Source organism: Heloderma suspectum, chromosome 4, assembly GCF_057233095.1.
Source record: "Heloderma suspectum isolate Gila_16-S chromosome 4, 16-S_ref, whole genome shotgun sequence".
Taxonomy (NCBI): domain Eukaryota; kingdom Metazoa; phylum Chordata; class Lepidosauria; order Squamata; family Helodermatidae; genus Heloderma; species Heloderma suspectum.
This window is the reverse complement of record NC_139461.1, coordinates 200,974,121-201,000,168: the sequence shown is the minus strand read 5'-3', so window position 1 is coordinate 201,000,168 and position 26,048 is coordinate 200,974,121.

Below are 26,048 nucleotides of genomic sequence, written 5' to 3'. Positions count from 1 at the left end.
CGGAAGCTCAGTAAAGAGGGGGCATGACGGAGTTCCCTAGGGAGGGAGTTCCACAGAGTGGGGGCCACCACAGAAAAGGCCCTCTCCCTCGTCCCCACCAGTCTAGCTGCCCTGGCTGATGGGACAGAGAGAAGGGCATCCGAGGCTGATCTTGTTAAGCGGCCTGTCTGGTGCTGCTCGAGGCGCTCCTTAAGATAGGCTGGGCCGGAACCATATAGGGTTTTAAAGGTCAAAACCAACACCTTGAATTTGGCCCGGAAAACAACTGGTAACCAGTGCAACTCCTTCAGCACTGGAGTGATGTGATCTCACTGCTTTTAATCAAGCGAGCCGCCGCGTTCTGTACCAGCTGCAGTTTCCGAACCGTCTTCAAGGGTAACCCCACGTAGAGCGCATTACAGTAGTCTAAACGAGAGGAGACCAGGGCATGTACTACCGATGGGAGCAGATGGTCGGGAAGGAAGGGGCGCAGCCGCCGTATCAGATGGAGTTGATACAGCGCTGTCCGGCTCACAGCTGACACCTGAGCCTCCATGGTCAGCTGGGAGTCCAAAATGACCCCCAGGCTGCGGACCTGGTCTTTCAAGGGTAGCTGTACCCCATTCAACACCAGGTCAACATCCCCCAGCCTCCTCTTGTCTCCCACCAAAAGTACCTCAGTCTTGTCAGGGTTCAGCTTCAGCCTATTCCTCCCCATCCAGCCACTCACCGTCTCCAGACATTTGGACGGGGATTCTACGGCCAACCTTGGTGAAGATTTAAACGAGAGGTAGAGCTGCGTGTCATCCGCATATTGATGACACTGCACCCCAAACCTCCTGATGATAGCCCCCAGAGGCTTCACATAGATGTTAAATAGCATAGGGGAGAGGATGGAACCCTGTGGCACCCCACAAGTAAGTGGCCACGGGTCCGAAACCTCCTCTCCCAGTGCTACCCTCTGGTACCTGCTGGAGAGGAAGGACCGGAACCACCGCAATACGGTGTCCCCAATGCCCAACCCCTCCAGGCGGTCCAGGAGGATACCGTGGTCAACGGTATCGAAAGCCGCTGAGAGGTCGAGGAGAACAAGGAAGGAGCATTCACCCCTATCCAGAGCCCTCCTCATATCATCTACCAAGGCGACCAAGGCCGTTTCTGTCCCATGCCCAGGCCTGAAGCCCAACTGAAATGGGTCTAGATAATCAGTTTCTTCCAAGTGTGCCTTCAACTGCACTGCCACCACCCGCTCAATCACCTTGCCCAAAAATGGCAGATTTGAGACTGGGCGAAAGTTGTTCAAAACTTGAGGATCCAAGGAGGGCTTCTTTAAGAGCGGTCTTATCACTGCCTCCTTGAGGGCTGATGGCATCACTCCCTCCTCAAGGGAGGCGTTCACCACCGCCTTGATCCCCTCACCCAGTCTCTCTCTGCAACTCATAATGAGCCAAGATGGGCAAGGATCAAGTAAGCAGGTGGTCGGCCGTACCGATGAAAGCACCTTGTCCACTTCATCAGGAGGAAGAAGCTGGAACCGATCCCACAAAACCGGTTTGCCACAGGCCACCTCTTGCTCACTAACTGTATCCACAGCGTGCAGAGTAACACACCTAATCTGATCAATTTTATCTGCAAAGTGCCTTGCCAAGGCCTCACAGGAGGCCTTAGAATGCTCCAGTGGTTCCGGAGCCACAGGACCGACCAGGCTCCAGACCACTTGGAACAGCCTCCTGGTTTAAAACCCATTTCTGTTTTTGAAAAGTACAGTTCATAATCATAAAAGATACTCATGGAATATGAACACCTGGTAGACTATACCAGAAAACTGCATATTGTAACACAGCTGTTTGAAACTGACATATGCCATCACATGTAGACATGCACATATATGTTTGTGTATATGGCATAAGTTATCTGTCTCTTTTGGAGCAGTGCCTTGCAAACAGGGATCAGGTGTAGTTCGAAAGGCAAACAAGCTGCCTCCCACCTAACAAAATAGAGCGCACATTGGAATGATTCGATTTGTGTTGAATGCAAATGGACAATTAATGCTCAGATTTTATTTTATTTATTTTTATTTATTAAATTTCTTAATCGCCCATCTGGTCGGTCACCCGGCCACTCTGGGTGATGTACAACGGTACAGTTTAAAACAGTAAAATTATACATTAAAACATTTTTTTAAAATTCCCTAACCCACCCCAAATGCCTGCCTGAATAATCAAGTTTTCAGTGCGTGGCGGAAGCTCATTAAAGAGGAGGCATGGCGGAGTTCCCTAGGGAGGGAGTTCCACAGAGTGGGGGCCACCACAGAGAAGGCCCTCTCCCTTGTCCGCACCAGCCTAGGTGTCCTGGCTGATGGAACAGAGAGAAGGCCATCTGAGGCTGATTATGTTAAGCGGCCTGTCTGGTGTTGCTGGAGGCGCTCCACATTTCCTTGCATATGAAATGTAATGGAAATGTATCTATATGAATGCAGGGGGGAAATAGTTATGGGAGGAGGAAAGTGAAGTCTAGAATCATTGAGTGAATATTAAAACAGATAGGTGGTTCTATATTAGCAGGAAAGGAAAGGTAAGGTATAGTTCTAATACCTAAGGCAAAGCAGCAACCATACAAAATGATGGACAAATCTGAATTAATGTGATATGATGGGTGAGGTGGCATTTTAATGCAAGCTGAATTGTAGAGAAAGTTGTATGAATACTACAGTTGTTGATTCAAAGGAAGCATACAGGATAAAGAAGATTATTTTGTCTAAAAAGGAAGTAGCAGTATGGATATATTTCTATTTCATCTATTAGTAGATGAATATAATTCTTCGGTCAGTTAGAGAATGAGAAAACACAGATATATTTTTCATTGAGTGGTTAGGTCAGTCAACATTTAACCCCAGCCATTTTATTTTAGATGCATGAAGAAAACTAGCAGAAGACTTAATTTATACCTTTGGAGTGTAGTTCTATGCATGTTTCGACAAAAAGAAAAAAGAAAGACCTAAAAGTCTTACAGCTCCCAGCTGGAGTTGAAGGACTTTTTTCTGTCTAAACATGCATAGGATTGTGCCCTTAAAATTATTCTTGACATTTTTGGACAATCTCTTTGTTTGTTTTCACTTTTGGGAGTGCCAATACAATAATAATAATAATAATAATAATAATAATAATAATAAACCTCTTGGGATGGAAATGTATTCAGTGTGCCTGCTGGATTCAGCTGTCTTTTTCAAGCTGTGGCCACCACGTCTAATTAAAATGCCGGCTTAACTGCAGCACAGCACTGCAAGGCAGTCAGTTGGTTCACCTCAGAAAGTGAACATTTTATTAGGCCAACTCAAACCCTTGTAAATGGAAGCTGGTGGAAGCTGACTTCACAATCTTTAATGGATTTTTAAAGATGACAAGAAAGGAAATGGGAAACTAAAGCAATGGAAGGCATACATTCCCCAAAGGTGCATTCTGAAGTAAATCAGAGCAACTGAAAAAGTGTACTCTTTGAGCCCTGGGATATCTCCAAGGGTTTCTTTTTTTTTCAGCCGGACACTTACAGCATGTTGAGTCCCCAAACACCTCAGCTCTGGGCATGCTTTGACATAGTAAGTCAGAGAAAGATGAACAACATCACCTGAAGAGATGTTGGAGGGACAGAAAATTGTTCCCTTTGCATGCTGTGTTGCCATTGCTTTAAATCACGTGACTTATTACAACCTTCCTTTATTTAAAAAAAAGCCATTTATGTATGCTAACTTTTCCAGCTATAACAAGCATATTTACTCCCTATGCGCGTGCACGCACATACATACACACACTTTTTTCTTCTTCACTCTGGCTGAGGCAGTCAAAGAAAGAGGGAATGTAATCAGTTTCTATGAAACCAAACTTGTCCTCCTCTCTCAATTTCCAGAATCTTTTTAAGGCTATGTAGTCAGACTAAATAATGGAACATAAATAAAAAACTACCTGTATGTGACAAATTCCTTGTTGTTTTCCATTCTCCTTTACCCATCCATATAATCCATACAAACTCCAGCAAGTAAAGAACAAATTGTATCAATAAATAAACTTAGGGCGCAATCCTATGCATGTTTATACAGAAAAATGTCCTACAACTCCCAACATTCCCCAGGCAGCATGAGGAATGGTTGGCCAGCATGGCTGGCTGGGGAATGCTGGGAGTTATAGGACTTTTCTGTCTAAACATGCATACGATTGTCCCTTAAGGTGGTGGGAGGGAGTCCAACCTCTCTTCCAGAATGATGTGGCTAAGACTGTAGGAGTTTACAAGTTCAACACAAGATTATTTTTAAATGCTGCCAAAATGGTCATTAAAAGTGATGTTATGCATCCACACAGAGCACCCAACAGTCTTTGCATGCAAGTTCAATTAAAGACATTTCATACCTTTTGCCATTTCTTAATAACAGGAATGAGTAATGTGCAATCTTATGTAAACAATAATATAGTGATACAGGGAGATGGCACCATTTCATTATTTTGTACAGGTCTCAGTACAAAGGTGTGTCAAAACAAAACTGAGAATGATTGTCTGACTGCCTAGTGTAGCACAAGAAACAAGGCTATCATAAGATAATTAATCCTGGCTTGACTACAAGAGTCCAACTGAAGCCTTCCTCAGACATGGAAGGGTGAAGACTGTTTTAGAAATCTGGAAATAGTTCTCATCCCTAAATCCATCTCTTTGTAATTGTGTGCCCTATTTCATTGCAGTTGGATTTTGATAGTATTTCCTTTGGGGAAATGTTTAGATAACATCACTTAGGGGACTCCTCAAGGGGGTGACACTTTTCTGGTGGTTAGCACCAGATACAGCACAAATCTCTTTTCACTTTCTATACTTTCCAGGAGGTGTTTTGCTACACAGGGTGATCTGTCAGCATTTGAATGGTCATGGCTCAGACCTACTTGGGAGACCTACCCTATAGTGCCAAACGTGAGTGATGCCATCAGGACTTTGGGACGAGGACAGATGTTCATGGGTGCTTTCAGTCAAGGCTTTTGTTGTGCAATTGCTCTTCCTCATTCATAGAGTTTTATGGGGGTGGGGCCCAGATGATGTCATCTTACATTGGTAAACCACCAATGTTTTCCCACACCAACTTCTTCGTCCTCCTCCTCCTCCTCCTCCTTCTTCTTCTTCCACAAAAAAAGTTTGTTAGGGAAGGAAAGACTGAATGCCTTTTGAGTGGTAGTGCTAGAAGCCCTCTGGCTGGAAGTAACACAGAACCCCACTCAGAAGAACGAGCAGTGCTGACCCAAGACATTGTGCTGACTGAGGCAAAAGACAAAATGCCACCCTCCAAATGCCAAAGGACAAGATGGCACCCTACCCATTCCAGATACAGAAGCCAGCTGGACTGGCAACCGAATCTTACTTTGACACTGGTGATGGGGTCATGTCCTTCAACACACCTGAGATAGCACAGCTAATTTAGGGGGCTTCAACAGGTTGTGTGGCATACTCAGTTCTGTCCTCCAACAGAGGGAACCAGCCAAGGAGTTCAGGAGAAACAGCCAGGAGGCTGCCACCAGTGCCCTTCGCCCCAGGATCTGCTGCTTGAGGCAATTGCCACCCTCTGCCTAATGGTAGGGCCAGCCCTGTAGGCTGATCCAAACGCAGCAGGGCTGGCTTACCACACATTAGCATCTTAACAGCCTTCCCATCCCCACACACAAACAATAAGAACATGAAGTCCAGAGTCTAAAATTACCTAACTGCACTACTGTCAAAAGTCTGGGGTGAAGGAGATGGGATACTGTGATTGACAGGTGGGGGAAAATACTATACACTTCTCTTTAGAGTGGCCACGTATGTATTGCTGAAAAAGAGGAAATGCATCACCAAAAAAAGATGAAGGAAGAAGACACAGATTTGCACACATTTTGCATGTGTGAATCCATATGTATTGACACGAATTTGAAAACTATTACTATAGTTTAAATAGAATACTGTACATCTCACCATAGTGCAGAAGACTGTGACCAGGTGACCTGTGTGCCTTCCTGTTCAGTGTGCTGTTCAGGTGCCAACCGTTGGTAGGAAACAGCTCTTATGGTTCTTTTCCTTGAACCGGAATTGGACAGGGCAATCCTTCAAATAGAGGACTGTCATGTGTAAAAGAGGACACACGGCCACCTATTCACCAGCCAAATGGTACAGAGCCAATAAATGCATAATAGGGGTGGGTTCTAACCTGTGACAGTGGCTTCCCAGCATCTATATGAAAACTTAATCTGAGCTAACGGAAAGGATATGGAAAGGATTCTCAGTTCAAACACAGTTGGCTACTCCCCTCGAAGTAGACAGTGTAACCATACAGTTTGGATAGTATTTTCTTAGGCAAGGTAGCTGATGAGCAGCTTTTCTGCTGCGCATCTTTTTTCTTTTTTTTCTTTTTTTTACCAGACTTGTGTCCAATAAGGTGAAAATAGCTTAACACATCCAGTGTCATCTAATGTAAGTCATACCAGAAAGGGAAGCTTTAAAGGCTTGTGTGTGCATGTGTGAGTCTCTCTGTATATGTTTGTTTGGCTTTTTAAAGAGCTTATGAAAACAGACAGAAGCAAGGGCCAGAATCAAGGCAACAATAAATCAGGGGAAAAAGAGAGAGTGTATATTACACATGACTCACCTTCTGCTACCTGTTGAGCCTATGGTACTTAATTGCATATCCAGTTTTCTTAAAATCCGAAGTATTTCTGTCAGGTTTGCTTTTAACTCACCACAGATTGTTCACTGACTGGGCAGCGACCTTTGCTAGAGTTGAAATATTTAATCACTACCCATGGATAAATTGTTCCTTTATACTATATTGTTTAGAAGTGAGCCCTATAGGATGAACCAAAAAAGTGGGTGGGGGTAAATCTGTCATGATTGTTCATTTTCCATGGGAACTTCACATAGGTTTTTATTTGGGAAAACAGTCCTTTAAAGGGGATCGCAAGTTGAGGGTGGCTGGTAGAGCACAAAGCAGGGGCATTTTTTGCATGATTTTCTCTCCCCACCTTTCTTAACTTAATGAACCTTTTTGTGTCTGTCGTGGAAAACATGGACATTTCATTCTCTTCTCTGTAAAATTATCATCGCTTAAATGTTTTAGGCCGGAAGAGCTGAGTGAGTAACCTAAAGGGCTGTGTTAATATTAGCCTGCAGTAACTGGCACTTTGTTGCTGTTTGGCGAAATGACCGGTTTACTTGGTTATATTGACAGCTCTACTGTAAAATTTGCTGGCATTAAAGGTCAAAAAGACCCAGTTTCCCTCTCGTTGCATCTATCCAAGAGAGAATAAATCTCAGAGCAGAATCACTTCTCTGACAATAATGTATGAATTATGCACTGACTGTGTTTGAATTGAGAATGGCTTTCATATCCTTTCCATTAGCTCAGATTAAGTTTTCATATAGATGCTGGGAAGCATGCTAGCAATATCCTCAGCTCATTTTTATGAAAATTTTATCAGCCCCCTTTTTTTCTCTTCTGTACTACACTCCAATTGGGATGTCTCAGAATCTAAAGCTCAGCTTTGGACATGAACTTCTCTCAACCTGGCTGGCTGCTGCTCTAAAGGTTTCAATATTTTATGGGCTCTGGCTAACTCAGCCGTGAGATTCAAGCTGCAGAGATTTAGCTCTAATGTAAAATCATGAACGGATGAAAACTGGGATGTCATAAGTAATACATCTACTAGAGCAGGATGCAGTTACCATTTTTAAAAGGGGGGTTTAAAAGAAAACTGCATTCTCTGCTCCCTCTTTGTATCCTAAAATGAAAAGCCTCTAAGCTATTGTACTAATACAGTGCTGTGATTTCTTGCTTGCTTTTCTTCAATTGCTGCTTAATTGTTGCAGGGGGGTTGTTGTGTTCCCCCACCACCACCCTTGGAGGTCCACCATCAACAAGAAAGCCCCTAATGTCAGCTTTCTAAAAAAATGGGCATCGCATTGTCTAATGTTTATAGGCCAAATCCATTTCTTAGCATTTTCTCTTTTTGTCTCAAAACTGATTTAAAACATTTGGAAAATCTGTCTATTCAGCTGCTGAGTTCTGGTGCATTCTTTCCTACATACAGTGGGGTCAGATCTGTCTGATGGACTCCTCCACTGCAATCTATAGCCATTTCCCTAGAGTTCTGGAGAGTGTAGCCAAGCAGAAGAGCCTTATAATGGGCCTGATAACAATATGTTCTTTGTGTGAAAGAATCCGGGGGGAAGTGCTGGAAGGTGCACTGGTCAGTAAAACAAGAGAAACCCAACCCAACCCAACATCTAGTTTTAGTGCTTGTTTATTCTTTACTCTTTTTTTTTTTTTGCATTATGTACGTTACGTCCACTGGAAATATTTTCTTGACAGTAAATAAGTGGTACCATAAAACAGTTAACAAGCATGAAACACACAAAGACATCTGGTCCTTTTTAGTTTTAAAGGGCTTTGGTTATTAATGCCTATTATTATCATGTTTCGTGGAGGAGCCCAAAACAGAAGGACCTCACCCCTCTGTATGTTTCTACATGCACTCTAAGCCACAGATCTTTTCAGAAGTGTTTCCCACCCGTGTGGCATGATGAAGCCCTTCCCCGTGTAAAGTATGATCTCGCAATTGAATATTGCAGCGATATATCAAATCAGTCTTATAAACTGCAGAAACATATCAAATCAATTTTATAAATATGTCCTATTGGCCTTCGAGAAATAGTGCCCATCTTTAGGACCAAGTTTTGGAAGATGCATCACATTTATTTATTATAGACTGCTGGCAGCACACAATTACCCACTTATGTGGAATCACACTTGCCCCAACCTAGCAAGAGAGATCTGTGGGCATATTCAGCCTCCTGCACATTACACGTGGAGATGCGAATTGCTCATCCCTACTGAACTAGCTGGCTGTGTCTTATGATATGGACAGGGCTGTATATCTAAATCTGGAAGCACCAATATGATCCATTGCTCATGAATATAATTGAATGAGGGCCACTGTTTGCTCACAGCTTTTGGGTTGTATCCAATGGTGTTGTTCTGGAAATGGGAGGGAACTGCTGGTGGAATAGATTTCCTCGTCCCCATGCAGCCCCCCATGTACCCCCCCAATCTGCTCCAGATGGTTGGGGGACTCCCTGGAGCAGATTTGGGATGCAGGGGGGAGGAGAGGATGGGGAAGTCCCATTGTACAAGTGCAGCTCCCCACTCTTTATCATTGAAAGACCAAATAAACTAGAATTAGGATGTTTCTGGCCATTTTACTGAAGAGATACTCAAGACACAATGGTATACCAGTAAATTCCCAATAGCCATGGCTGTCTCAAAAGGAAAGCTTACCCTACCGCTCCCTCTTCTTTCAATATTCTTCTGTCAACCAAATGAGACTTGATAGATGCACAGCAAGTGGCTGTTCTTTTTGCAATCATTTTGCTGATCATAATGCCCCTTGCAAAACTGTCAAAAAGAAAATGTAGATTCAGTAGTGAGGGAGCACCAACATGGATAGAACAGAGGCATTTTAAAAAGGTCAGTAATATACCAGGTTTTACATTTTAAGTTAGATTACCTGCTTCCAGGAAAGGCAAAACATGTATTGGGTCTGGCATCGCCCTGGCTGTGTTTCCCTTTGGCAACCATATTGGTTGGGTGACTTTTGCGAAGTGATTGCTCAAGTTGGGTGCAAAATAGCTATAGATATCCACATATTCTGCTGACATTCATGAAACAACTACTCACTATAACTGATTTCATCTGGATGGCCCTAGAAGAATAGGAACATGTTTGCATAAGTGGGCATTCAGGTATATGAAATACTGTCCATATAAGATTCCAAAAGATAAATGCCAGTATCCATATCACCATAATACTCTGCTCAAAGGTCTCAAAATGTTGTGCAAGATTTCAAGCTCTCCAGAAGTCTTCATCCAACCAAAAGAGTTTATTTGTATCTTAGCAATTTGCCATTATACACAGTTACAGGGGGGGGGGGTCATTATACAATTTAAAACTCTACTAATAGACCCTCAAAAATTGAATAATTTTCTTTACAGCCTTTAAGCTTTATAACACACATTTGTAAAACACTGACAAGACGTTTAGATGTTCTGAAGGATACATATTTGTCAGCATTAGACAATAGAAAGCAAACCTTTACAAGAGATAACCTTTCCTTCAACAATTTTAACAACAGATGAATATATTTGGCTCCAAGATCATTAGAAATAGAGCATTCTAGAAGTACATCAATAATATCTTCAGCTGATACAGAATTGCAACCACATACTCTGTCCTTCTTAGGAACCTCTTTCTGCCAAAGAAAGAACATTTAATCTTGCCTAAGTAAAGGGTACCCTCATTTTAACATTTGGTAAATCTATCAAGTATTTTGGGAGCGAGAATTCTTCATCAGGCAGGGAGGAAAATAGTGGGTGATGTGTGAGCCATGGAGGAGACTGCATTGGTTAACAGTCTTAAGATAGAAAGTGGAAGGGGGTGTCAAGTTCCTTGGTCCTCTCCATTCGCAATCACACACTCCAAGACACCAGGCTTCAGGCTCACTACTTGATTAGTTAGCTACCAGGTTCTTTACAAATGCAAATCCTCGGATACCCTCAGGCTACAAAGGAAACAGCTACTCCACACAGTTACGAACAAGAACTTGCTGGCCAGAATAACTTAGGGGGGGATGCCCCTCCCTTACAGTTTTGCCCCCCTACATAGGCTTCACGCATAGCCAACTGGGTGGAACGGCTGAGCTCCGCATCTAACTTTTCCCGCTTCGCTCTGCGCCAGACTCTTGCATCCTTCAGGTTACACCCTGAACTCTCCTCCTCCTCCAAGACCTGGGTTCTCATGGGGGAGGAAAGGGGGAGCCTTCAGGTTGAGCCATCTGTGAGCCCAGTTCCTGAGAAGAACACCCATCCATATCTGAGTTCACTATGGAGGAAACCTCCCCCAGTTCTGGCTGTTCCCATTCTGAGTCTGAGCTGCTAACTATCTCCACATGCTCAGAATCATTTCTGACAAGGGGTTGTGAACATTCAAATTAGACTCTGCTACAGGGTGGGATACCTCAGGCCCAGGGGGCAAATCTGGCCATCTTGGGTACCCCAGATGGCCCCTCCCCTTCCCCTGGCCCCACCCCTTTCCCCCAACCACCAACTGGTTTTGTAGTTTTAGTGCAGTTTTCCCCCCTTCTAAAAGGTTGCAGTACTTCTCCTAAGGATGAGTTATGGACACTAAGAGCTTTCAGCTACAATATGATGGTATTTTTTGGTATTTAGCCCATGCCCCTTTTGCTTTTACCCTGCCCTTTTTGCCTTTGGCCTGGTCCACCACTGGAATGCTGACCCCAATAGGTTCTCCAAAATTGAATTTGGCCCTTGGGTTGAATTTGAAGTGTGAAGTGTGAAGTTTGAATTTTGAATTTTTTGAATTCTTTGTTTTTGTTTTTTGTTTTTATTATTTTTTATTTTTCTTTGAATTTTTCTGAATTTTTGTTTTTTTTTGTTTTTTTAATGAATTTTTTAATTTTGATTTTGAATTTGGCCCTTGGTTTGAATTTGGCTCTTCAGTTGAATTTGGCCTTTGGGTTGAAAGAGATTCCCCACCCCTGCTCTACTGGGGCCTGGGATGGCTTTAGGTTGTACCTGGAGACCCCCTGCTGAGAAGAAGACACAAACAACAATGGTTGATCCCCCATTGCTTAAAAATATAAGATGGCATTGACACTCACTATGCAGGGGCAAACAAAATTTGGAGGACTGAATCTACGATGCTCACATTTCTGAGATGTAGTGATACGATTATTCTACCCATCTTGTTTGCATGGAGGATATCTCTTCTGGATGTGCTACCACATGGTGAGATCTGAGATTTATCACAACCTGGGCAACTGGCTTCCAATGGAAATCCATGTCCTACATGAGGGCCCATTTCAAAGCCATATTAACCACATGGACACAATCCATAGAAGTAACATAATTTTTACAATATCTGGTATGAATATAACCAATCAAGGTTTAAAAACTGGGGGAGGGGATTAAGGGGATTGTTCTGTCTTCACTGATTCATTTCACTAGCCAGTGCTAGCCTCTGGTAGATCACCCATTTGACATAGAACACATGAGAAATTATTTTGTAAACACATCTCATAAGTTTCATGTATTTTTCACAGTGCAGGTCCTATCCTTAGGGCATTTATCTGGCACTAAGTGCCTTCATTTCAATGGACCTTGAAACCCAGTAAAGACTGGTAAGATTGCAGATGTTGCTTGGATAAGTAGGGTTTTTAAACAATCAAGGCAAAAGCGATGGCGGATGAAGGTCCTACTGTATTCTTATAGATTCATACCACTGCCCTCTTCTGGGTAATATCTTCCCACTGTGATAGCTTAGTTAAATATTACTGTATAAAATGTACTGTGGAAATTAATACTGAACTGCTTTCCGATTATTTATTGGCTAGCAGAAAGGGGGGGAGCAGAATGAAGCGCCCACAAGATTTTGTGCACAAGCCAGGATGCAGAGTAGCCAAGGCAGGACAAGTTATTTTGGCACCTGAGGCAGACAATCACAGGCACTTTCCCCGCTTCCTGGCAGTAAAAATACTATAGTAATAAATTAAATAACTAACTGCTGACTCACTCTTCCTGACGGTAAGGCCAGCCACAGTATTCTTGCCATTTGCTCTTAATAGCCTTCAAAACAGTTAACTAGTTTAGAACAGTTAACACTAGGGCTAGAGCTACACTAGTACTTTTTCTCAGTATTGAAGTGCACTGATAACTCTTGGGACACATTACACATCCCATATACCTCTTTTCTAGCATTGTTTACCACTCTTTATTCTGTATTATCCAAAATGCTGCGATAGATGTCATTGGGTGTGCTACGAGGTATAAATGCGCACGAGGGATATAGCATCACCATGGTCGGATTGTATTGATATGACACGAGGTGTAGATCTGGCCTAGGACTTGCAAACCAGCTCCTGTTACAATGTATTGAAATAATAAAAACCAGAAATAGTGGAAACAGGTTTTCACAGAGCTGACAAATATACTGGTAGATTTACCTAGTGAGTCAATATAGCATCTCCCATTATCCACAAAGGTGGAAAACAGGTATATTCATATGGATATTATTATTCACATGGCCAGCTCATGCAAGATGGGCCATATGGTTATAATCCTCTGAAATATATTCTTAGATATCCATATTTGGAAAGCAATATATGCTCCTTTGTACTAGGTGGAATAGGATAAGAATTCCGGAACGTCTAACTTAAAATAATTAAAAAGGTACCGGTCATCATATCTTTTTCGAAGCTGTAAAACATGCAGTTCACATGGGCTTTGTGGCACAGGCATCCTTTTTACAGTCCTGCGCTAGTATCTCCATGCAATGTCATTAGAGCATGTAAAATTTAATTTCCATTTCATCAGCATCAAATGTTTATCAGCGAGTTCCTTGCCCAAACCCTTGCCCTGCTGGGAAATCAAGAGCATATGGGCCTAACGTTCTTCACCATAGCCTAGCCTCCACAGACCCTTCAGCAATTCTCATTAAGGAGAAGATGTGTGTCAGATAGTTTAAAGGATGAAGCACATTTCTCAAGCATCTTTGGCACATTTCAACATAAGCCCAGTAAGATGCATGAAGAGCTTAAGAAACCCATCACATGACTTTAAAAATGGACCCAATCATCACCTTAAACTAAACAGCCTGAGGAATGTGCTGAAGTCTCTTTCAGAACTATTTAGTTCAGGCCAGTCCTTGAGTAGAGACAGGCCATACATGTGCTCAAGGCTACAAGACTGATAGGGTGGCAAAGAGAAGCAAAACCTAGACTCCATTCTTATTGAGCCAGATTACTCCTTCTCCCTTAATGTTATTAAGTGCTGACACATTCCTCATACCCTTCCTCCCACAGGGGGCTTTCTATTGGCTAAACTAAATAAAATATGCCATCTTATTTAGACCTATTCATAGTATCAAAACGGGAAGCTGCTGTGCCACATCTGGCTGGCTGGCCCCATTCATATTTTGCACTCATCTTCTTTCTTTGTAATAAAATAATCGCAGTCATTATGATTTATCTGATACAGGTGAGTAAAGCATATTCAGAGGAGTAACTTTAATAGAACCATAGAATCAAAGAATAGTAGGGTTGAAAGGGACCTATACGACCATTGAGTACAACCCCTTGCTCAGTGCAGGAATCCAAGTCAGAGCACCCCTGACAGATGGCTATCCAGTCTCGTCTTGAACGCCTCCAGTGTGGGAGAGCCCACCACCTCCCTAGGTAGTTGGTTCCATTGTCATATTGCTCGAACCGTCAGGAAGTTTTTCCTGATGTTCAGCTAGAATCTGGCTCCCTGTAACTTAGGCCCATTATTCCGTGTCCTGCACTCCAGGAGGATCGAGAGGCAATCCTGGCCTTCCTCTCTGTGATAACCTTTCAAGTACTTGAAGAGTGCTATCATATCTCCCCTCAGTCTTCTCTTCTCAAGGCTAAACATGCCCAGTTCTTTCAGTCACTCCTCATAGGGCTTTGTTTCCAGTCCCTGATCATCTTTGTTGCCCTCCTCTGAACCCTCTCCAGTTTGTCTGCATCCTTCTTAAAGTGTGGTGGCCAGAACTGGACACAGTACTCCAGATGAGGCCTAACCAGTGCTGAATAGAGGGGAACTAGTACTTCATGTGATTTGGAAGCTCTACTTCTATTAAAGCAGCCCCAAACAGCATTGGCCTTTTTGCAGCCACATCACATTGTTGGCTCATATTCAGCTTGTGATCTACAACAATTCTAAGATCCTTCTTGCTTGTAATGTTGTTGAGCCACGTATCCCCCATTTTGTAACTGTGCATTTGGTTTCTTTTTCCTAGGTGCAGAACTTGGCATTTATCCCTATTAAATTTCATTTCTTAATCCATTTGTTTGAACTCAATGGATACATGTTTGTCCATCTTATATACAAATGCCTGACATATCTAGGTTTCTTGATGTGACCAAGAGATAGGCAGCTGGAGGTCAGTGGCTTACCAGACCACTCCTACCTTTTGTATCCATCACTGTGATGGAATCATGGAGTTGAACCTCGGAGGTCATCTAGTCCAGGCATGTGGAACTTCCTTCCCCCTGTGGGTGGTTCCCACAGAGCCTCCTTGTGTTCCTCCAGGAGGTGGGGCTTAGCCTCTGTGCCCTGCTACCTGGAATAATGACTTCTGGAGGAATCCCAAATCAGAGATAACAGTGATGATGCAGTGGGGATGGGGGTCATGGGGGTCTTGGCCAACATTGGGAGGAGGGGGCAATCTCCTCAGCACTGGCTGAGTCGTCCTTCACATGCCTCTCAAGGCCCCTGATGGGAGCAAGAGGTGCGTGAAGGAGCATGACTACTCCTATTTTCCCCAGCTAGCATGGCCAATGGTTGGGGGTCATGGGAGCTGTAGCCCAATGACATCTGGGGATCCAACACTGGGAAACATTGATGTAGGTTGTAGACTATTCGTAACATATATCACTGGGGATGTCTGCAGAAGCTTTTTTGTGGGGAATGATTTGTACCTGAATGTACTATGAATAGTTGGTGTGGTCTGCCCTTATTCTGTCTTGTTTGGGGGTTTTCCATGAAATGTTGTGGCATCTCATTAAATGTGCACGAATTGTCACACAATGTCTGGGTTCAGACAACATGATAACCCACACTCAAGGGTTGAGTGTGGGTTGTCATTGAACCATGGGTTATTGTGTTGTCTGAACCCATCCATGCTAACAAATCATGGTTTGTTAACCACAAAGAGAACCCATGATTTGTTGTTGGGTTATGAATTGTGGGTTGTTCATGCTTAACAAACTGTGGTTTGTTAAAAGGGCAGACCACACCAACTATTCATAGTACATTCAGGTACAAATAATTCCCTAACACAGCTAGGTTCAAACTACACAGTAACACACATTTTAACAACTACCCATGGTTCAACAACAGCCCACGGTCAATCCATACTCCACCCTTGAGTGTGGGTTATCATGTTGTGTCTGAACTCAGTGTTTCTCATGTTGGTGATTCCCTCATCCTGACTCTTGTTTTGCCACTCCTCCTTCGCTATACAGCAGGGATAGGCAGCTTGTGGCCTCCAGATTTTGTTGGACTGCAACTCCTATCATCCCTCACCATTGGCTATGCTGGCTAGAGCTGATGGGAGTTGCAGTCCAGCAACATCTGGAGAGCCACGAGTTGCCCATCCTTGCCATCCTGGACAACTGCATCGGATCTCCTCTCAGTTGCATCGTGCTTCCTTTTTATTTGTTCCTCATCATCCCCTGGGTGGCTCTCTATGCATTTTCAATCCATGCATAAGCCAAGCCACTTTGTGCCCTCCAGCTGCAAAAAGGCTTTTGCAAGTACCAGAAGAGCTGCACAAAGTGCATGTAGGGACAATGTGCAAAACACTGAAGGCAATCAAAGGACAATGAAGGGCAAACCAAGTAGTAAAGAATGGTCTCAGACAAGCCTTTAGCTATGGCCACAGAACAGGCATGATCACTGTAGGTGTCCTTCACTGCAATGACAAATCCTGCTCCATTGACTTGTATGGATAAAGGGTCTGCAGTAAGTAAAACTAATGGATGAAAGCCCATCCGTTCCTGCAACTTAGACTTGATTGTCCCCAGGGTCCAGCATAGCCAAGTGTTTTCTACCATGAATAGTTCCCTGCCTCTTTTTACTCCAGCTGTTTTTGATCCTGCTACCACCATCCTGCATTGTTTCTTCTCTTTTTTCTTCCCATCTGCCTGCTGCCTCCATGCTTGGTGAGTGCATCAAAAGCTCCTTGTAGGCATGTTTGAGAAACCATGCTTTGACATGTAGAGCATGGGTGCAGAACCTCAGGACCCAGGGACAAATCTGGCCTGCCTGGGCTCTCAATCTGCCCTTCTGGGGTTGCCTAGATGGACATGGCCCCTTTCCCTGCCTCCTTGCCATCCCCCTATTGTTTGGTGGTTTCCCAGCTTTTGTTAATTTTTTTTCCCCCATTCCAAAAGATTGAAATGCCTCTCCTAAAGCTTAGCTACTAGTAATAAGAGCTTTAAGTGAAAATATGCTGACATTTTTGGCCCTGCCCCTTTTGCCTTCAGCCATGCCCACCACTGGAATTTGGCCCTTGAATGGAAAGAGGTTCAACACCCCTGGTGTAGAGGTAAAAGCAACTAAAGTAAAGATTGCAGTACTCAAAATGTTTATTTGTATTCAAGCCCGGTGCCAGAGGTCAGTGTGGCAGAACAGCTGCTGAGGACCCACAGGCTCAGAAGGGCCCATCCCGCCCCGACCATGCCAAGGCCTAAAGCAGGAGTGGGCAGGCCCAAAGTGGAGCTGAGCGGCATCTCAGCTGCCATTTAAAAGTTCAGGAACAACCACTCACCATCTCACCACATTTCTCCAGGGGGCAGCAGTGCTTTTGAATGGGAGTGGAACCAGCAAGCAGCGCCACTCTGCACGTTTCGCTCATGAATGCAATGCTAACATTGATATGTGGGGCATTGCATTTGGGGTAATCTAAGTTAGCAGGTGACAAGTGTAGAGCAGGACTGAGTTCCTGCTCCTCTCCCACTGAAAAGCACCGCTGACCTTGGGAAAAGGTTTTGTGGAGTGGGAAGGTGGCAGTTGAAGGGGTGGTAGTGGTGAGTGGATGAGCAAAATGATGGCAGGACATGGGAGAGACGGCAGCGAGCAAACAAATTGGTGGTGAAGGTGGTGGCAAGAGCAGGTAGATGAGCAAATTTGTCAAGGAGGCAGGAGCAAGCAGGTTGGTGAGTGAGTAAGCAAGCAGGTGAGATGGTAGTGGAGGTGGGAACAAGCAGCCAAAATGGGGGTAGCCAGGGGAAATGGTGGTGGTGGAGGTGGTGAGTGGAAGGAGATGGACACATGGCAAATAGAAGAGGTGGTGGCTGCAGGTGAGGTGGACAAGGAGATGGCAGAGTGGCTAGTGAGTGGGGAAAGAGGGGGGCCTTTGGCAGCACCATGTGTCATTTGGGCCCCCGAAGTATGTTGCCACCCGTTTGTATGAATTATTGTGGCATTTCTGCAAAATGAACATAAGTTGTATTGTTGCTATTGCTGTTGTTTTGCTCTAGAGGATTCATCCAACACACTGTGAGAGGTAGCGTAGCATTTTGTGGGCCATTTTATACACTTTGAGAGATGTGAAGTACACCAAAACACAAGCCTCCTTTAGATGTTTTACCTCCACATGTTCAAATGTGGCCCCAACTTCCCCATTCACACCAGCTCCACCCTGACCTTCATGCATTGAGAAGAAGGTCTGAAGGGGTAAATGACACGTGTTTGGCTCAGTATGCTTAGAATCCTCCACACAACTGGGAACACCTTTGGAATAAGTCAGATTCAGATTGTTTATTTCAGTCGTAGGCCAGCACAGCTTTGGAATAACGTTTGAAGGTGTCTACAGTGTATACATCTATGTTAAAGATGTGCATATGTTTTGCAGAGAGTTGGATCCAATGTTAGTCTAACTTAAGTCCTATTCATTTCAATTGGTATACTCTAAGTAGAACTAAAGTTGGATATAATGGAGAGAGAGAGAGAGAGAGAGAGGAATATATCAAGACTTTGGTAACTTATCTTCTATGTTTTTGCATGGCAATTGGCAAAGGTTGGCATTGTTGTATAGAAAACTCATCTTAGCTGCTGTAACATACTTCTCTTTGTAACTCAGAGATGAGGGGACTCAGCAGTCACAGGTGTCAAATTTAGCCCTTCATCACTGCTGCTGTGATAGAACATCAAACGTCACCATGAGAAGGGGGAAGGTTAAATCCATCCTCCATTTTACGTCAGTGCTGCCTCCTACCATAAAAGAACATCAACTGAGAGAAGGAGAGAAGGTCCAAGTCCAGTTGTCCATTTTTCCATGTAGAATCATTTTGCATATGATGACCATTCTGGTCACAATCTCTTTTCAATGAATTGTTTGCAACTGCTTTGTTCAGTGGCGATACTATTATTGTTGTTGTTGTACCCAGCTGAAGCATGGCAATGCAGAGGTAGGATGTAAATGTAATAAGTAAATAAAGAACAAATCAGTCCACCAGAACCACAACCACACACCTCTGCTATTAGGCCCATTAAGTAAGAATCTTTGCAACAACCCCACCCGGAATTTGGTCTTGTCAAAGGGCCCAAGTCACAGTTCCCATACAGACCAGTCCACAAGAAGACCACAAAGATTGCCACAAAGATTGCCTCACAATGAAAGAATGTGGTCCAGCAAATCATCCCTTTCATATCAGTAAACACATATTTACCATCATGGTGTGCCTCGCTTCTTCAATATAGAGAGCTGCTACAGTTCTTTGTGCCTCAGTAACCCAGTTGCTCATGTTGATCTGATGAGCTGTTCAAAAAAATGAGTTCCCTTTCCTCCTGAATATTATGTTATACTATGTCTTTGTTCATCTACCCACATATTTCTTTTAATCAGTTTCAGGCTAATTTTAGTCCCATGCAATCCAATCATGTAACAACCAATAATGGAGTACAAAGACCTTCTCCTTTGCATTCTCCCCTCCCATCAACTTGCTTGCCTTGCCATCTCTTTTCACACTTGATTCCATTTTCCCATGAGACAGTGCCTGGAATAATGGTTGCAGTCATCAAGTGCCTGCCCAGTTACTAGCACAATTCATGCCATTCTTCAGTTTGTAGCAAATTCTAGCTATGCAATAAAAAATGACTCCAGTAATATTCCAGTGACAGACCCGGCAGTGATCAATTGCAAATGATCTGATTAGCAGTCAGCTGATGATTCCCAGTTTAATTAATCCTGATGGGCTATTGATGCACTGCAACTGTTTGTCCTAATAATGAGTTTTGGTATTAGACTGCAGAGAGCCATTTAGACAGCTGCCAAGGAAAATAATCATTTCGCTGCAGGACCAATGAAGACAACAGGGAAGGAATGGCTGCAATTTGACAGAAAATTCACATGGCTGTGTCATATGTGTTTTATTTTTACATTTGGAACACGTTAAATGTACCAGCAGTAAGTAGTGACTCGCAAGAAGCGTAACTAGCTTTATAATTAAGAATGTTACTTCTCATCAGTATACAAAAGCCAAACATGAAACATGAAGTGTGTTAACAGCAGAATACATGTAGCAGCAGAACCATAGAACAATTTAGGTCAGTTCCTTGCAATGTTTAATTAGACTAATATATCTGTTTGCAATTAATAGCAGATGTGACAAGCTAATGTGTCCATGTACTGACAAATTAACCTTTGCCCATCAGCTGCTTGGATCTGTGAGAAAAATGCCATGTTTTGCCCATGTTCAAGTGAACGCAACTAAAACTACAGGATAATTATAAACATAAATGTTAATAGAATAGGCATTTCATGGGATCGCAATAGAGGGAGAAATTATTTCTCAGCCATGTCATTGTTCTATAGTACCACGATGGGAGGGGGAAAGGGATTATTTAAAAATAAATTGATTAGATTTTTCATTAAGTAAAATTAGTGTTTGTTAAAGGGTGATGGATTGGCAATAATGTGGCAGATTAATGTCCTGTTGAAGTCCATGGAAGAAGTCCAGCTGTTGGAAGCTTCACTAGTCCAGGCAAGACAGCTGAAAGAAAACTCATATTGTTTAAAACTGACATGAATTTCATCTCATAATATTATCCTTTCCACATGATGCTGCATATTCTCCAGAAATCCACCACATGTTCAAGTATTTGCTAAATATTTACCAAATATTAGATATCTATATTTGCCATCCAGTGCCATTATATTTTAATATTTGATATCTGACTATTGATCATTTGCAGTATCAACCATGAAATAGTTGATATGAAATGATATCTAGCTAATATTTGACAGTAACGTGCAATGGTACATTGCAATGATTTTCAAACTTCCCTCTTTCCAGTTCAGCTTGTCTGCTGTGGAAGTCCTGCATGTTGGACTTCTGAGGCAGGGTTCTGAGGCATGTTCTAAGGCAGAGATAGGCTAACATCAGACTTCTGGGGATTTTTTCTAGAACCCCAAGGTCAAACCAATGCCAGGTGCAAAATAGTGGTACGGGGGGTGGGGGGTGGGAACAGACTTAGAGTTAAGGAACAGGGTGCCTCTGAGCAGTTGCTCAGCCCAGGAAATTGTTTTTAGGACTAGAACTGAGTTCACAGTCCTTTCACACAGCAGTCCACTCCTGGTTACCTCCTTCTCCCAGCTTTCTTGGTTTCAGCAGCCTAATTAGGATTCCACTCCCCAACAGGCCATTGTTGTTATGATTGTTAAATTATTTAACAGAAAACCTTTGCTGATCTACTGCAAATAACCCATCGATCCACCAGTATCTCCCAATATATCTTCTACTCAGTGGTGCAGTGGTCAGTTTTGAAGTGTAGGTGCTCATCATGATCATCCCCATAGCCACACCCCAAAGGACAGTCCAAAAATTCTGGCAGCTGTATGGATCACTATCAACAAACCAGGTCTAACAGTTTTCATCTCCACCAGGAGCACGTCTTCTGTAAAGCCAATGGCTCTTAATTGCCCATTCAGGACCCAGCCACCCCAAAATACTTTACATTACAACAGACCCACCTATTTACCAAACAGGTTTGAGCTCCCTGAGTTTATTATCTAAAAGCTCCTGCCTGCAGCTGTACATAACAACATGTCATCAGCATTCAGCACCACTGGAATCGAATAAAGGGAAAACAGTCAGCCACACAAAAAGGAGAGATAAAAAGAAAACAGCAAGAAGAAAAGAAAATGCCTGAAGTCTGTGCTGCAGACTTTCCCCCCTCACTGCCCCACTTATCGATCATTTTCAATCTAGCAATTGGCACTGAATGAAATATCTCCGAATCAAGAGTCAACTATGCAGACGAGTTTATCAAAAGAAAGCGACAGTGTGTAAAGTTGGCACAACACACTGAAATTGACCTGAGCTGATTTCGCCACTTCAGAATCCATGCATAGAATTATTTCCATGAGTGGGGAAGGTTCCCAAATTAAGCTTAAGGGGAACATGGAGATCTCCAGTTGAAAGAAGAGTTGGACCTGGTTAGGCCACAATGGAGGATGTGTTGCCAGTGCCACAGGACCCATCAATGACCCAGAGGGCTTTCCACCCATGGCTGGATGGCTAACCAACAGAATGAAGGAAAAGAAAAGCACTGAAGAATATTGGCTGCCAAGGAAAAGGCTCAGAGAAGGGTGGTACCAGGGCTATGGAAGTCTGCACCCAAATCCCAACCTGGAAGGAGCGGTTTTCATGCCTGGCACTGGAAGCTGGTCAGAAGTTCTTGGCTATCCAGAGACTTCATGATACCATCCAATCATTCACAGGTCCTGATGTTGTATGGCCTTTTCCATTGTGTTCCTAAAGAAGGCTCTGAGGCCTGAGCACACACAGTCCTAGGCAGTTCATATGCCTAATCCTCAGCTTAGGTTCAGGGCCTGGAGTCCCAGAGAAGAGAAAGGGAGATTCTGAGCAGCAGAATGTATTCAGTGGAAAGGAGAGAAGTAGAGAAAGGAGGAAGAAGCCAGCTGAACTGTGAACATGGTACCTATTATGGATATTTCTGAGACTGCAGACCAAGATCCCTGCTTAGATTTTGTATTGAGATTTTAAGGATGCTTCTATTTCTATTTTATGGGAATTTTGGTATTTTGTGTTGTTAGCTGCCCTGTGCTCCAGAACTCAAAGAAAGGTGAGATATAAAAATAATAGATAATATAGATACAATACATACATGCATACACATACATATATACATAGAGGATGGTTAGACAGACAGACGGACAGACAACCTTGACCAGCTACACCATTATATTACTTTACACAAGCATTGTATTAAAGAACTAAAAAAGAAAAGAAAAGGCAACACTGCTCTGGCTCCAGAATTTTCATTTAGTTCACTGAAGAAGCTTCTGTTCCAAGAAGGAAAGTTCCACTTCTGTGAATGGATCCCTCCTCCCATGAATGAAAGCATCTTTTGTTCACTAGGAATGGGGGAGAAAGTTGTTCTGTTAAGGCACAATTCTATGCATGCCTAGACAGAAAAAAAGTCCTACAACTCCCAGCATCCCCCAGCAAGCCATTCTGGCTGGGGGATGCTGGGAGTTGTAGGACTTTTCTGTCTGTCTAAACATGCATAGGATTGCACCCTTACCTAATTTTGCTTGAACCAATATGTGAAGTGAAACTCAGTTATCCTTCAAAATTCGAACTTCTCCAAATTTTGCAATGGAGTTCTCCAATCCTAAAATGCATACAAACATGCATATATTAGTGAAATGTGCAGCCAAAAATACATATATTGGTGGAAATAACATGAAAGATGCATTATATTTGGAAGAAAGGTGTTTGCAAAAATGTCCATATTAAGCCAAATTGCATACAAAAGGAGATATATTGGGAGAAATGCACACAAAAATACATATGAATTTTCATGCTTTAAAAAACAACAAAACTCTCCAAGTTCAGGATGAACTGAAGTTAAAATGGGAAATAGGAGACATGGAGAGAAACCAAACCTGACTGATCTTTCCATCCCTACTGTTCACAGAACAATTACATTGGATGCAATGCCCTGTTGATTTGCATCTTAGGAACATAGGAAGCTTCCCTCTACCGAGTCAGATTACTGGTCCATCTCAGGACTGTTGACATTGACTGGCAGCAGCTCTCCAGGGTTTCAGCCAGGCAGGGTTCTTTCCTAGCTTTAGCTGGAGAGGCCAGGGATTGTATCTTTACCCTATTTCATTTTTCTGCCACTGAGCTACAGCCCTTCCCTGTCATTATTTTATAGCAGAAGGTTTTACATATCTTTTCCCACCTGCTCAACTTTCACTTCTGAATTGCAGGAGCTCACCTCCCCAGCTACACACACACACACACACACACACACACTGCTGCCCATTTTATCTATGGAGGCGCAATCAAAGGCTATGAACAAAAGAAGGTGGGTAATTTTCAGGGACTTTATTTTAGGCCTTTAAAAAAAAATGAAACAGATGATTCCCTTTCAAAAGCTCTTAGAAAAATAAGCAGATGAAAGCCGAGTGTTCTTCCCCTGAACAAATAACATATAATACCATTCATCTGAAGGGTGGTTATTTCTCCTTTCGCATTTTAAAACAGTACCAATTAATACACTTTAGGTTAGCTATTCAGAGCTGCTTTCACATGGATTTGCAGTGAGTTGGCCTGATACTGGCTGAGTAACTTACATTACGGAGAGCAAGGTTGACTTCAGAATGCATCATCATATGAAATGACTTTCTCCTATCAAACAAATTTTTTTAGCCAGACCAAATTATGATTCCGTATGTGGGCCACTTCTAGTATCAACATTGATGCAAAATTGATGAAACTTCCAAGTGAAATTGCATTGTTTGATCTTCACAGTCCTGGAATAACATTGCCTAAAGCTACAGTTTCTGTAAACTTACTTTGCACAAATGACTTTAGCTGGGACTGATGTATTGACACAGTACGGTCATGAATGACATGAGGGCTATTTAGAAAAGAGACAAAATAACAGTGAAAGAATGCAGCAATTGGTTCTGAAATTACCTTTTTTCCAGTGAACCTCTCTGAAAAATTACCTTTTTCCTGCTGAATCTCCCTCCAAAATTACCTTTCCCAACCGCAGCTTTCTTAAAGTGCCTTGATGTTAAGCAATATAGTTTTAAGTTGAAAATGTCACAAGGCCATGAAAAGAAATTGATAGAAAATTTCAGGGTTCCTTGTTGATATTTGAAGCAGCCTGTGGATTTTTGTTCTCCAACACAGATCTTCTGCGCTCTGCTACTACTTTGATTTCTCTATTGCCAAAACCAGCATGTCTCTCGACTTAATGGCTTCACAGATGAGAATGTGAAGGTGATTTTTAGTCATTGCTACTGCTGAGGTGCTGCCACTGGTACGAAATCAGTAAACAGGTGTCTCCTGAACCTTTCCCATTCACTGGCAAAGGTTCTTTCATCGGAAGAAGAACAGGAAATGAACTTAAGTTTTGCCTCAGTTTTATTTCATATAAACAGTAGTATCCAGAGGATCTTAATTTTCTGTGCAATGCCAAATATACTTGAATATATGCTAGGACTGGCCCAAACCAACTGAAGTCAAGTTAGAAGACTCCCACTGAATACATTCAGATTTGTTGTTGTTGTTGTTGTTGTTTGCTCTGTTGCAAAATGGCAGCAAAATCCAGTAAGCTGTTCCAGTGGCATTCTGCCTATGATATAACTTTGCTTGCTTGGCCTATCTGGCACTTTTTCTCTGCAGGTACCTTTCTCCTGTGTGAACTGTATTTTTCTTCAGTGCACTAAACAGTTCAGTCTGATCTGTTTAGTGTTTAGTTGGAGGTTAGACCATTTTTTAAAAAAGGAATGTGGGGTTAAATTGGCTTATTCTGTACAATATTTCATTTCATTTTTCAAATTTATTTATTTATTTATTAAATATATATCTCGCCTTCCCACTAAAAATGGTGCTCAAGGCGGCTAACAATACTAAAATGCAGATCAAAAACAAAATCTTTACTAAAGCATAACATAAAAACAAATCAACTAAAAACACAACAATAAAAGAATATTGGACTCAGTGGTCTTATAGGCCCCTTCCAACCCTACTGTTCTATGATTCTATGAATAAATGGAACCCATTTAAAAACCCCTTTAGAAGCAGAACACCTAAGGCCTGCCTGAATAAAAATATATTTGCCTGCTGGCAGAAAGATAAGTTGAGGAAGAACCAATATGGCCTCCCTCAGCAGGGAGCTCCAGAGCCTGGGAGCAGCCACCAATGTGTGAGCCCTGCTCTCACGTACCCACCAAATGTGCCAGCATTGGTGGCAGGACGAAGAGAAGGGCTTCCCCTGAAGATCTTACAAACTGAGCAGGCTTGGACGGGAGAATAATAGCAACTTTCAAAATGGATAACCCAGTTCTTTAAAAAGCCTCCCAAAATGACCTTCCAAAGTAGCAATAGAAGGGTTACAATCTCAGAAATCAGTATTTTTTTAAAAAT